Below are 15,236 nucleotides of genomic sequence, written 5' to 3' on the forward strand. Positions count from 1 at the left end.
CCCATGTTACAGGGTAAGTGCCCAAGACTTCATCACTTCACAGAAAGAATTTGGTGATATAAGCTGCTACAATGTCTTCTTAATGCTGTAACTACAATGATGTGAGATTAGTAAACCTCACTTCCTCTTTATCCACTCAAGTGACCCATGTGGGGAAACCCTAGAATGTGCCCTCACAGGTGTATAAGAACATGTCTGGTCACACTCAAACAGCTCAGGAATACACTAATGTGGTCACTTAACCATCCCCATTCATTGTGGAAACTTATTAGCTATTTTAACAACCATTAAACATAAGGTGTACATCATAGACACCACATAAAATAAAACTTTCACCACATGTGATGTGTTCTCTAAAGAGAACTTTATTATTTATTGCTGCATAGAAAAAAATCACTCTACTGGCTAGTAACTTAAAACAACAAACACTTTTCTGTGAAGCTTTTGAGGGTCAGGAATAACATAAGTAACTTAGCTTGGTGGCTTGCTCCCCCTCCCTCCCCACACACACCTCTCTCTCAAGGCTACTCATAGGGAGAGACATCTGAAGGGTTGACTGTGCTGAAAGGTCTTCAGTGGATATTGCCCATCTACGGTGCTGGTGGATGGAGGGCCCAGGTCTTCACACATGGGCTTGCTTCATCATTGCATATGTCCAAAAGTTCTTATGCCATAACACTGTCTTTCTACGACTGATGCTAATAAAAGCAACAGGAAGCCACTGGAAACATTAAGCCATATTCTTTTTAAGTGATATCTTGTTTTATGTGTTTTAGCTATAGTCTGTCTAAAAAACAAAAACAAGGGACTTAAACTTAGCCAAAGATGACCCCCTTCTGATGCCCTGTCTCTGTCTCTCAAGTGTTGAGATTATATGACACCAATGGTTCTGTCCAGTGTTGTAGCTCCAAGGAACGTTTCATGCATGCTAGGGGAAGTATTACAACTGGCCTATCCTCTGCTACGTTCTATGTATTAGAAATGAATTACTAACTCTAGCTTCCACTTAACAGAAAGAGAACCATGCTGGAACTCTTTAAGGAGGCACCTTAGACACTTTAATTAAACATTGGCTGCCCGAGAGAGTTAGAAAAAAAGATCTCCCTCACACCCTCTCAAAAAGCTCTGCCACTAGACACTTGTCCTCATCTGGACAATCAATGTAGGGAAACAAGACATTTCCATATAAAGTTGGTTTGTGCTTTATCATTCGCATGGGACTATACACGGACTCCCCTGTTCCGTCCCATTCTTATCTTTCCAACAGAAGCACAGGAAAGGTTTTGTGGTTTTGCTGCACACACAATCATGTGTGCTTGTTCTGGTGCCTACTCTAAGTGCATCCTTGGCACTAAGCTGGACTTGGCCGCTAAGCTATCTGGACAGCTATGCCCTTCCTTTCGCCTCATTCCATCCCGTATCTTTCAGAACTCCAAACGTGAATGGTTGCTATGATAGATGAGATAGCTCTTCGGGCCAAGGTCGATCATGAGATGCTGACAAATTGCCATCTTCAAAACGCAACTTGGTGAAGTAAAACGCAGTCTCAAGTAGCTGCTCCTCATCGCTAGCGAGGCGTAGCAGAAAAGGTGCAATTACTCATGTACCGGGGAAGGGGAACACGTGGCACCCAGTTCAGATGTGTCACAGGAAGAGGTGCGGCAGTTCCTAACATGGGAAATGCCAGTACTTGGGACAGGACAGTGAGACCACTGACAGGAAGGTGGGGGTTGCTGTCCTGTCTTCAAAGAGAAAGGCTTGAATTGTATCTGCTTCTGGATCTAATTCAAGCTGACTACTGAGCAGTGAAGATGAGTCGAACCACAGAGAAAACTGAAAATTGCATTTTCCTGGCAAGTCCTTCAATAGGGTTAGTATGCTTCGATTTCTGGAGGTGGGTAATGGCTCTCTCTCTGCGTCTTGGGTTTTTCACATTTTTGTTTTTCCAGGGCTGGTTTTTCCATCTGGTCTAACAAGAGCCTGAAGTTGCCGAGCACTACAGCACCAATGGGTTGGACTAGGGCTGCCTGGAGCTTGCTATGGGACTGGAAATGTCAAATTGTCTGCTTTTCGAAAGGCCAATGGAGCAGAAGCCAGCTAGCTCCCAGATCACCAGACTACAGCCATCCCCTCCAACCCCCACCACCAATAAACATCCTGTTGTTCTAACTCAAGAGACGAGATGTCTCTATTACTCTACAGTGAACTGACAGCTGGCTCATAAGCATTTCCTAGTTTGAGAAGATCAGCATCATGAAGCACCAGGGTTGGGTCAAACAGCTTTGCTCCCTGGGCTTGGGATGGAGGACCAGGGAAGTGTAGGCTGGCCTACCATGTTTCAGAGAGCCTTGAGAAAAGACAGAAGAGCAGTGTGATCTCCACACACCTGATGAGTTCAAGGACAACGTAATGCTGAGAGACCCACGTGTCGTCCAGAAGTGACAGAGGGGCTTCACAACAGAAAGCAGCAAGATCAAGGAGAATCATAGCACTCTGGACTCCAGTGACCAGAGGCAGGACACGTCCCAGGAGAGGCAGCTCTTGTTGGAATACTATGTAGGCTCTCCTCAAAGACACTACTCGGGGAGAGGGAAAACGATAGAGAAGGCATAGTTAGCTGTGTTTTTTAAATGACATATACTTTTAACTACATGTGTATGTGTGATGTGTGCATGTAAGAGATAAGGTTAGCCCCGTGGGGGCTACAATAAGGTTTCAGCTCCTCTTGAGATGGGATTTGCAGGTGGTTGTAAGCCTGTGATGTAAGCCCTGGGAACTGGACTCCAGTCCTCTGTGAGAGCCGTGTGCTCTTAACAACAGGGCCATCTCTCCAGCCACTAGAGTTATAGATATTTTAAGGCAAAAAGGTGAGAAAGCAGTTTTTCTGATGATAATTAAAGTTTCATGGTAGAAAAGAACTAAGATGCATTATGAAAAAGAATATCATTTTTTGCACTCTGTGGCTGGAGAAAGTTCAAAAGTGCCTTGTAAATGGGCCATCCTCTGAGTCCCTAGACACTGAATGCCTCAACCTTGGATTTCAGGGTATGAGAGGCAACTGGCTGAGACCACTCTGCCTCCCAAGGATTCAACAGATGGTTTGGCAAACACTATGAAATCATAATACCTTGGTCTTCTAGATCAGGGGTTAGAAAATTCCTTCTTTAAAGGCCAGATAATAACTATGTTTAGGCCTTGCTGTCTGCGCAGCCTCTGTGGCTTGTTGTCAGCTCAAGAACAATCATGCACAGTACATCCACACTAGGCCAGGCCGTGTGCCAATAAAACTTTATTCACGGAAACTGAAACCTGAAGTTCTCCTAATTTTCTTGTCTCACAAACTGTTAATCACTGTTTTGTCGTTTTTTTTTTTTTTCTCCCCTAAGCATTTTCAAATATAAAGATTCTCCCAAGCACAAAGGCCATACCACACAGACAGGGGATAAGATTAAGATTTGGCCACAGGCAGTAGTTGGCTATTCTTATTTTAAACTGGCCATAAATCTCTGCTTAATAGGACAGATGAGTTTGTCAGGTGGGTGGCTATGGGTTGAAGGACCAAGCACGTAGGGGGAAGTACCTGGGAGAGAAGTGCCCTTGAGAATCACAGAATCTTTCTTAAATCTCTTCTCTCCCAGTGGCCTGTCGCTTTCCCCACTACTTGTAGGCAAGTGAGTTACACCCACGTTCAAGCTACCGCCGCTATGAGAGCCATCAGACGCATTCCGACACCCGAGGAGAAAGCCTATGTCTATTTCCCCAAGGGGGTACCACTGGGCCACGTTCAGTCAGCACCTGGCACACTGACTAAATCAGTGCTCACCAATGGATTGACCAAATGCCTGAAAAGTTCCTTTCGGCGCTTGAAGATCCGTTCTGGTTCTGTGTCTCCCTCTAAAGCATGATGCAATTCTCACTGGACATATGTTTGAAATGGGGATTTAGAATTCAGAAGGCCCACCATGCACCAGGCATCAGTAAAATACCTTCATCAACCAACGAACGACAGTAAGTCTATTCCAGTCCATGGCAAACTGTAAAGACCACTGCTAGGTCCATTTAAAAGAGGGCCTGTATGCACCCAGAGGTAGAGTGAAGTCACCACAAACATCCATGCTGGGCTGGTAAAGGAAACACCATAAGCTTTCTCCTATGGCATTGACTGCATTCCATTCAGCCTATAGAAGTGGCTCCTACCACTTTGCTCAGGACATGAAAGAGCTACCTGACTATAAAAAGGGTAAGAAACATACCAGGGACCCACCACAGGGGTCAAAGCCAAACCTACTCCTACACACTTCTAAATGGGCACCACCTCTGCCCGTTAGGCACACCTAGGCAGAACACAATCGCAGAGCTTAGAGCTGTCTTCGTTTAGCATTTATATGAATAAGCTTCATAGCTTTTCATCTAAAAATTTTTCTTTTCTTTTTAAAAAATCCCGAGTGAATCTGCAAAGAGAGGCGTGAGAATGTGGAGGGATTTGGGCGGTAACTAGTGTTGTTGGTACCAAGATGAGGCAAAAGGGAAAGATCAAAGATCCACTCCTCTAAGCTGGGCGGCACCTTGGCACAGAGTCCTGGAACAGATGCTGGTTGATTTGAATAAAAAAGGAGCAGAAGTAACGAGAGAGATAAGAAATGATTGGCTAGAAGATAGAAAACCACACTTGCGAAGGGGGGTGGGGGAATGATAAAGTTTTCCAAGCAGTTGCTAAAATAGCTGAGTTTTCAAAAGCCAACCTCAAGGAAAAGTAGAAAAGAGAAGCACCCTGTATCCCCCGCGATGAGCTTTTGAATTAAGACACAGTACTAAGACAGTTTGCAGACACTCCGCAGGATGAATCAATCTGGGGAAGCCCTTTGTGCTCCTGGAGGATGATGTCAGGCAGAACCCATCCCCAGGAAGAAGAAAAGCTTCTGGAAGAGTCTCAAGAGCGCCAGGGATGCTATCTGTGATGACTTAGGCTTCCGGGAAGAAGAGGAGTCAACTTGCTGTTTGAAAACCAAAAGAAAAGAGGGAAGAACCCCCCTGGTTATAAACTATCAAAAGCCTTCGGATTTTCTAGGAAGTCCAATTAGAGTGTGAATATGAGCAAAGCCATACTATATTGATTCATTGTTTAAGATATGTATTTATCTACATGTTGGTTATAAAAGAAAAATTTTAAAGGTTTCTAAGAGCAGAAGGCAAGGACTAGCAGTCCCTCTACCTTGCTTTCTAACTGATCCCAAGACTCCTCAAGCTTTAAAGACAGACAAAGCTCACAAGGACAAACACTAGCCTGTCACCTGGGTCCTAGCTCAGCTCCACCACCTCGAACACTGAGTGCGGTCTCGTTAAATACATCGAAGCCCTAATCTTATCACTCGAGGACTGAGTTAGAGAACTTTCCATACGTGCTCCTCAGCTGTCAAGTGGAATGGCTGCATTTGAATTTGCTCAACAGCTACCTGCACAGAGTACTGACTTATCGTCTGTAAATCCTGTTTACACTGCAGTAGGTGACTCAGCAGCCCTGTAACGAAGGACGACCGTCATCCATCCCCTTTATACAGACACGCATGCACGTACGCACGCACACATACGTGCATGCACACATGCGCGCACGCACACCGAGGCTTAAAGGTGTCAGGAAGCTTGCTTCAATCGTCTGCCAGGCAGCCTGGTTCAGAAGCTCTGTCCTCACCCAAGCCAATATGAGGAGGACAGGGGGGCTAAAATTGCAGTATCTTTTCTCCCTTTGTCTCTGTCAAGACACGGGGAACAGCAGGAGATGGTTTCCTCTCTCACTTGTACAAACAACTCCTGACCACTTTGTAACAACAGAAGTCGAAGACAATGGCCATAAATAGAAGGAAGTTGGATTCAGGGACACTCTGTGGTCTGGGAAATGTTGAAAGGCATCTTTCAGTACACGTGGCTGTCACCTGTCTCAGAAGTGCCCCGAGTTATGTTCCTTCATTGTACGGAGGACCCACGGGAAGGCCATGTGAATAGCTATCAGAATTCATGGCATGACACGAGGGTTCCCAAGCACCCTACTATACCAACAGTTGAGTCCAAAGGCCCCAGCAGATGCCAAACACTGAGGATGCCCTATCTCTCATGTGAAACGGTATAGTTGTTTGTAATCTGCATGTAGCATATGCTGGGTCACTTTTCTAATTTGATGAGATTACTTGATTAATGTCATTATAATATAAGGAGATTATTTACAATACCTAACAAAATCCAGACGCCAGATGAATAGCTGTTACACTGTAACAGCTGAGGTAAGTCAGAAGGCCGTCCACGGCTAGCACACCCAGAGCTTTTACCTGAATGTCCATCAGTAGCTGGTTGGGTCTGTGGATGCAAAATCCTTGAATACTGGGTGCTGACAGCTCAGTGACTCAACTTCAGGCCCTTAGAAGCAAACCGGAAGGCAGTTTCTGGCTCTGAGGAGAATGGCCAACAGCAAAACTTCTGGAGAGGCTGTGAATGGAAGCCGGAAGAAAAGTAATTTATTGACAGCTTATAATTTAAGCGAGTATGGATATTTTAAGTTAATAACATCCTAACTGGAGTTTCAAGTCCTTGGACCTTCAGGAATGACAATAACGGGGGTCTGTGGGCAATTTTTAATGTTCCAGAGTTGCCCATTAGAATGTCACAAATCATATTGAACATGGTCATAGCCTCGGGATACAGTGACAGACACAGAAAGAAAAGTCCTTTGGGGGGCAGGGCATAAATTTCATTTCTAGACTGGAGCGAGCTTTCAAAGATTTCTATCTGTGGACACAAGTGAATGTTTGTTCTGTGGGTGTTGAAATAAATCCCCATAGATGCCAAACTCACTCTAACAGGGAAGACGTTCCATTATCAACAACAATAAAACAAGACTCACAGGTTTCGGGAAGAAGTCGTCCGCAGACATGAAAGGCAATTTTAGCTACTTACTTTGAATTACCAGTCACCAGAGGAGCACAGGAGCCATTTTTCCTGCCAACTGGTTGAAGCTTGTGCCAGAGTGATCCTGTTGTTTCTTAATTGTCCTAAAAGCTTGCAGCCAGCATTTTCCCTGCCAAGCCTGACCTCACTTTCATGTTCTTTGTAATATGCAGATCACGAAGTGTACCCCCATTCAGAGTAGGAAAATGAGAAGCCACCTCCCTGTCCTTAAGCTGTTTGGAACTTAGCATGTGATTTGAGTGTCTTCTCTTTCTCAGTCAATGCATCAGCATCTGTATCAAAATTGTGGGTACCTTTATTTCTTTTTTTAAGTAAAACTGTGCTTGAATACTTTCAACAAAGGAGTAATTGTCATGGCAACCCTTTACAATTGTTATACGGTAAAAGAGAAGCAGTGTTCTTCCCATTAATGACAGAACCCTACAGATGTGAAAACCTGTGGCTCGCATAAACTGTAAACTATGGAATGAAATACAAGACATGCTTTCATTAAAAAAAAAACATGTCATGTAAAAGCATACATGAACACCCTTTCATGTGCACCTATATAAGGGAGAGAGAGGGGTGCAAACAAATGGCCAAAGAGTTAACAGGATTTAACCTAGCATCACTGAAGGTTCTGACTAAATGAAGATGAGGTGAAGGCAATATGTCACTGAGGTTTTTAAATCTTTGTACGTTTTTGTGATGTGTGTGTGTGTGTGTGTGTGTGTGTGTGTGTGTGTGTGCTCGAGCTCGTACACATACTTGGACATGCAAATGTCACAGCACACATGTGGAAGTCACAGGATCATGAATTCAGAGATCAGTCTTCACTTCCCACCTTGCCCGAGCCAGGGATTTTTGGTTATTTTCAGCTGCATGTGCCTGGTTAGCTGACCCACACGCTTCTGTGGGTTCTCCTGCCTCTGCCCGCTTCACAATAGAAGCCCCAGGATAACAGGTACATGCTACCACATCTGGCTTTACGTTGTTTCTGACCTCAATAGCTCATGCTTGCACCGCAAATACTTTACCCAACGAGCTACCAGCCCCACCCAAGAATATTCGTTATGGTTATTATGCATTACTGTTTGTCTTAATGTCTTACATCTTAATAACTTCTGATTATTTTATTAATTAATTTATTTCTGATACAGAGTCTCACTTTGTATCTCTGGCTGGCCTAGAGCTCTCTATATAGAACAAGCTAGTTTCAAATTCACAGAGATCCAACTCCTCTGCCTCCCAAGTACTGAAATTAAAAGTCTATACAACACACTAGGCGCCTCTCTCTCTCTCTCTCTCTCTCTCTCTCTCTCTCTCCTTGTTTTTTTGAGACAGGGTTTCTTCATGTAGCCTTGGCTGTCTGGAACTAGCTCTGTAGAGCGGGCTGGCCTCAAACTCACAGTACTGGGATTAAAGGCATAGGCTACCACTGCCCAGCTCTAAAAATAATTCTTAATATTTAAAACAGATTAATGTCTTATACAACCTTATTTACTGTACATGGTTGGATTCATATTTCTGGAGAGATTTTAAAGAGCTATTAGAAAAATACTCATCAACTCTGAAAAGACACAATTCCTTGATATTTGAAAAATTCAAATATCTTCTGCAAAATTAACCATCTGCAATTCCCCTTGAAGCACCTTGCCCTTGGTTTGGATTGGAGTAGAGATGAGTTCAGATAGCCACAGGCTTGCACTGATAATGTCTTTGGCTTTATGAAGTTTTTGAGGTAGCTCTGAGGGGTACAATAAAGGAGACGAGACGAGGGCTAGAGAAAATCGTGATTAGAATATTTTGCAAGAAAAATATGTTCAATAAAAAATAAAGATTTCTAAGAAGGAAATGCAGTGCTCATGATTTATTCAGATTTTTGCACAGCCTTTCGTGAGGCCATTTAGGGTGAACAGTCCTCATTGCAGGGTCTTCTCGTCTCATAGGAGGAATATTGAGGGACTACACTATAGAAGAATAAAGCAAAAGTTGAACTTAAACAGACTTGTGTTCAAACTCTGCTACTTAAGAGCTGTCTGGTCTCCAAGAAATCTGCCTCTGAACCTATGAGATGAAACGCTCTTCTGCTCTACCATGGACGGACAGAGGGGCGATCAGTCAAAAACAAAGAACATTATTCAGCCACAGGTTGGTAGTGATCCAAACTTCTGATGACAACTGTGAAAGTAATTAGTTTAATCTACATTATTACTTAGAAGAAACAGGAAATGCAGAAGGTGCTAAGAAATGTCAGTGCTCCTTTTGGTTGCCTGGTCACCCCATTTGGTTCCAATCTGACCAATCATTCTAACAACTGCGCCACAGCCACTTGAGATGTACATCCTACTGAGGAAGGACCAATAGTGTCAACTCTAAGAGCAAACAACATACACAAATAGCCGGTTATCCATTTTAGCTTATTTACAGCTCGATCAGGTTTGCAACTGGATGTCCATTTTAGCCATCTTCTCAAACATTCTGCACCAAACAGAGATGGCATAACCTACTACATTTCTCCCATAAATAGATTTGAGCTTGAATTAAAAAAGTTGTCCAAAAGATTGGGGGAAGTTCATGAGGCCTCAACTGTACTCCAAGAACTATAGGCAACTGAGTTATTCTGGGAGTGGAAGAAGTGGTCCTCCCTAGGAAAGAGCATCCCAACTGGTTGTTCTGTGCCAAGCAGTCTGCCCTGAAAACATACATACATATAAACAGAATAGGTTACATGTAGAAAAACATATCTATATATCTATACATCTATATCTACCTATAGCAATTTGAAGGAGAATAGGGCAAACTGTGTGGGAGGGTTTGGAGCAAGCAAATGAAAAGAAGGAGTTAAAATTATATTATAATCTTTTGAAAAAAAAAATCAGTACAAAGTTGACCAAAAAATAAAATCACCCACTAAGAGGCAAACTGAGAACTGAAGAGGTTCATCACAGCAAATTCAGGGAAAGTTGTCAGTGAGAACTACACCCAAGTATGAGTGTAGGATGATAATCTTTTAGCTTCTCCAGTGTAATCCTGGAGAGCCATCTTTCATTTACTTGTACTTGTGAGCAAATTATCATGTCAGAGTCTTGGAAACTCACAGGTAGATTAAACATAGACACTGTCCTCTATGAAGGCATACTCTTGAATGAATGAATGAATGAATGAATGAATGAATGAATGAATACATATATGTATGTATGCATGTATTTATGTATGTATTCCCTTTGATGATCCTTCATTGGCCACCATATTGAATTCTAAGCCTTGAGACAAAGCACCAGAAGCTATGGAAGAATGCTGGATAGCCTCTGTGACGCCGTGATCCCAGATTGCACTTCTGCTTCTGTTCTTTTCTACTCCCTCCCTACAAGTGACCACTAATAGCGCCACACCCAATCTCTGTTTTGTCCTGGGTGGCATGACTCTCTGATCTGCTCTTCAGGGAACCTCTTAGATGGCTAGGGAAAAATGGGGATCCATAGTTCCCCAGGAAGCCACTCCATGGGTGCAGATGCCCCTTGCTAACACACCCTAAGTTTTCCCTTGAACCAGGTCTTCATAAGCTCATCTTTCATTCTTGCTCTTGCTTCGTCTAACTCTCCTCTCCCATAATGCGTGTGAATGCCCAGTCTGCACCATTTCAAACCTCTTACTCTCACAGTACTAGGCTCCAACGTAAGTCACAATTCAGTTAGTTGGATTGTGAACCAAGTGGTTGTGTCCTTGTGCTGTCTCTGTGACCAACAGTAAATCACGTCACCTCTCCCTCTTCAGTGACTGAGTGGGGAAACACCATGCACAAGGCAGTCAGTGTCACTGGGATGCACCCCCAAATGTACAGACATGGTTTCAGGGTCACTTATAAAGGTAGTTTCATGTTTTGCAGCATGGACAATCTCAGGCAAATTAGTTCTCCATGTCTGTTTCTTCATTTGTAAAGTGAAAAGGAAGAACAATGCCTGTGTCTATTTTCCATCAGGGTGAATTAGTCACATAAACGAAACTCTGGGGACAGGAATCAGACTTAACAGAAATGACAGCTCAGAAACAGTAGTGTATAAAAACATAAATTGTTTACTATCGTTAATAAAGAAGAAGGAGTAAAGATTCAGAGAAGACAATTATAAACACCCACAAAACCTTAAAATAGTAAGATTAAATGTGGCTATGCCTGCATATCCAGAAGGTGTTCTGTGTATAAAAGACAGAGGAGGAATTTCCTAGTCATCCCTAAGATCTTCTCAGCGCCACAGTCCTACAATTCCCCCTTACATCGATCCTTTTTTGTCTTTTCTATCAGCCTAACAAAATGATTCTTTGCATTAAAAGGGGTGATGCAAGAAACTAGATCTGGGTCCTATAAATGTGCCAACTTACCCCAGGGAGTTAAATTGCTTGTACAGTTTTAGTTTCAGTGACCAGAAAAGACAGCATTATTCAACTTGTAGGCCTGATCCAAAGGTTAACTATGACTGGTTTAGTCGTTTAAATCATAACTTCATGAGCGATATTTTATTGCCAGCACAACATATTCTCACAAAGAAAAGTCAACACTGATGTGGGTTGTCCTGAGCCTGTTTGAATTCTGATGTTAATTCTGCTTCCTCTAGAAAGGTGGCCCCTGGACAAGCAGCTGATCACATACCAGGCCATCTCCTGTGAACCTTTTCCCCATTTACAGGTGAATAAAGACTACAGCCTGTGATTGGGCAATGGAGGTCAAAAATGGGAAGGGAGGTCTTTGAGAGTGGGGGTGGGTAGGGAAAGAATTCTAAGAAGGGAAGGAGAGAGGATGGAAGCCCAGGAGGAAGAAGAGGAGGAGGAAGGGAGGAGGAAGAGGAGGAGGAGGAAGAGGAGGAGGAGGAAGAGGAGGAGGAGGAGGGGAGGAGGAGGAAGAGGAGGAGGAGGAGGGGAGGAGGAGGGGAGGAGGAAGAGGAGGAGGAGGGGAGGAGGAGGGGAGGAGGAGGGGAGGAGGAAGAGGAGGAGGAGGAAGAGGAGAAGGAGGAAGAGGAGGAGGAGGAGGGGAGGAGGAAGAGGAGGAGGAGGAGGGGAGGAGGAAGAGGAGGAGGAGGGGAGGAGGAGGGGAGGAGGAGGGGAGGAGGAAGAGGAGGAGGAGGAAGAGGAGAAGGAGGAAGAGGAGGAGGAGGAGGGGAGGAGGAAGAGGAGGAGGAGGAGGGGAGGAGGAGGGGAGGAGGAAGAGGAGGAGGAAGAGGAGGAGGAGGAGGGAAGGAGGAAGAGGAGGAGGAGGAGGGGAGGAGGAGGAGGAGGAGGCGCCCATGATGGAACAGAATCACGTGGTCAGGAGAAACTGCAAGTAACAAAGTGTCTCATAGATGGGGAATAAATTAGTGTAGTTCTAGTTCTGCCCAATCTAGGCACATAGCTCATACATATAATAACTGAATTGTGTGGGTTTGTAAGGGATGATTCGGGTTGGAAGTTACTACAACAAACACCAATACTAGGTGACTTCCTAAAATCATTTTTTTTTCTCAAAAAATTTTCTCTGGGAAAATTATACGATAGGAATAAACTTTGTGATTTTAACATTGTTTTTTATTTTTCTTTAAACTTGTTTTTACTTGGCCTTCCTGACTACATTTTTAGTCTGGAAAAATAGAAAATATTTGGAGGAAACACAGAAAAATATTTGCAGGAAATTAAAACTAGCCACAATTGTACTATTAAAAATAAGTAGTGTTGATACTTCTGTAACATTTTATCCATAAAACTGGGCTTATGACCCTCAGGAGATGAGCCACTTCCACTTTTAAAGGTAAAGACATTATTTACGTAGTTTTTTTAAAGATTTATTCATTTATTATATATAAGTACACTGTAGCTGTCTTCAGACACACCAGAAGAGGGCATCAGATCCCATTACAGATGGCTGTGAGCCACCATGTGGTTGCTGGGAATTGAACTCAGGACCTCTGGAAGAGCAGTCAGTGCTCTTAACCGCTGAGCCGTCTCTCCAGCCCACGTAGTTTTTAATGTTTATTTATTATGCTTGGTTTTGTTTGATGCAGGTCTAGATAGCCCAGGCCAGTCTGGAATTTGCTACGTAGCCAAGGTTGGCCTCCAACTCAAGATGTTCTTTACTTAACATCAGGTGTCCCGAGATGACAGGTACGTGCAAATGCCTTGCTTCTTTGATTTTTTTGATATGTGAATTTTTACAATGCAAGTACTTCTCTAGAGAATGATAGCCCGTTATATTCAGATTATTGAGGGCCACTTGAACTGTTGGCAATTTTGACCATTTTCTTCTGTGTTGTTTCCCTGCTTTTCAGTAGTAATGCTAAATATTCTTATAAGTATATTGATCACAACTCTTTGTATTTTGTCAGGTCTTCTCTTTTTACTCAGTTAATAATGGCGATGTCACTGTCTTCGCTATGAACTTGGGACTAAGAATAATCAGGGGTAAGTAGCTTGGAGATTTGAATAGAGAAGAGATACAGACCAGACCAGAGCTCTTCTCATGGCTATTGGTGTTCCTTGGGCCCAGTTGGTATTGGAAAAGATGTCTCTGTACTACAAAATCCATTAGGGAAGTGGACTTCCAAGCACATATATGCCTGGTATAGAATCTGAAACTAAATAAAAAGCTATGAAGTACGGGTCTTTTCAAGACATCCTAAGATGTAATTAGAGGAATTAAATCCTAAATAGTTAGTGGAAAAAACAGAATTTTTTTAAATCCATGAATGCCAGATCTGGCATGGTCTTGGTGGGGACAGGATGACATAGTTCCTCCCCTAGTTCCTGACCAGCGAACGTGGGCCTCTAGGAATGTCCACAGCTGCCCTGGGCATAAGGATTGTTTATATAGCAATGTACATATTTTACATTCCTCCTTTAAGGAATGTCCTCCCTGTTAATGTTAATGACTCCATGATAATCAGAGGCAGCAGAATCCAGGAGGCAAAGGTGTGGCTAAAGTCTCAGCAAAATGGTGAACACTGGGACCTTCAGGACAGCCCTTAAGGCTATGGAAAAGAACTCTAAAACCATGAGTTTGAAAAATATCTAATTTCTCAACTATCCACAAAACAAGGAAGCAATATGAATTATTTGAGGGGCTTCCCAAGTCTAAAGGAACAGAGGCAACAGCGTTAATGAGCCAGCTTGTCAGACAGACACAAAGACAGGCAGATGCAAAGGCAGCTAGCAGATCCTTCTAAGTGTTCTGAGTTCAAGGTCAGTCTGGGACACAGCAAGTCCAGACCCAGCTGTGGAAGAAATGGTAGTTTCTGGGCGGGGTCTCACCCAGCTAGTTTACGGTCTGTGCTTAACAGAGGCAGGCAGATCTCTGAATTTTTTTTTCAGATTTACAAGAAAATGTGTGCTTGCTGTTTCCTACATGGGATACTGATTTATAGGAAAATCAAAAGGAAACCTGATTGGATTGGCATGTAAAATACAAGACTGGGCTTTTATGATCCTCAGGAGATGAACTATCCAGAGAATTTTTTAGAATAGCAAGAAAGAACTGCTTGGAGAACTGTCTAGAGTAGAACACAGAGCTGTCTGGAAATCTCCAGAGAAAGCAGATCAGAAAGAAAGAGAGCAGACCAGAGAGAAAGCAGGCTGAAAAGCTGTCTCCAGCAGAGCACAGGCCACCAGCTTGGATCCACCATTTGACTTTGAGTCATTTGTTGTCACCTCTCCCAGACACATCTTCTCTCAGAACCCCTCTCCAAGCCAAGGCTGGTCCTTGGCACATGAACAGAAAATCATTCCTCTAGGGACGAATCACTTTTCTCCTAAATAAGGTTCCTCGTTATGAACCTCTACACTTAGTATCAGCTCGTCTCTCTACATGGAAGTCTTCAACAGACAGAAACTAGGAGACAAATGCCTGCAATTCAAATCTGGGGCTGCATGCCAGCCAGGCTTCTGCCAATCGCACTGATAATCAGAGGAGGTAAGCCAGGCAAGGCAGTCATACCTCCTAGTGTCCTAGGAATGTGGTGGCTTCCTTTGTTCTCCCCACCATCCTGGCCAGTCTCTGGGATTTCCTCCGGCACACTTCCTAACTTTGACTTCAAACAGGGTAGGGCACAAAATCCACAGTCTCACCCCTGAGGACTTAACACAGTTGAAGTCACAGATAAAAACTTCAGATTTTCCGGAACTCCCACTTCACAGAAGCTACCCAAAGTTGACCCACAAGGAGCCAGCCAGCAGGAGTGTCACTTTGCTGGATGCTGGTCCCCTAGAAGGTCCGTGCACCATCAGCTAGGGAGCAGTAGCAAAGCCGAAGGCCAAGGATACCATAACAGAATCATTTC

Source organism: Rattus norvegicus, chromosome 1 (assembly GCF_021556685.1).
Source record: "Rattus norvegicus strain SHRSP/BbbUtx chromosome 1, alternate assembly SHRSP_T2T, whole genome shotgun sequence".
NCBI lineage: Eukaryota > Metazoa > Chordata > Mammalia > Rodentia > Muridae > Rattus > Rattus norvegicus.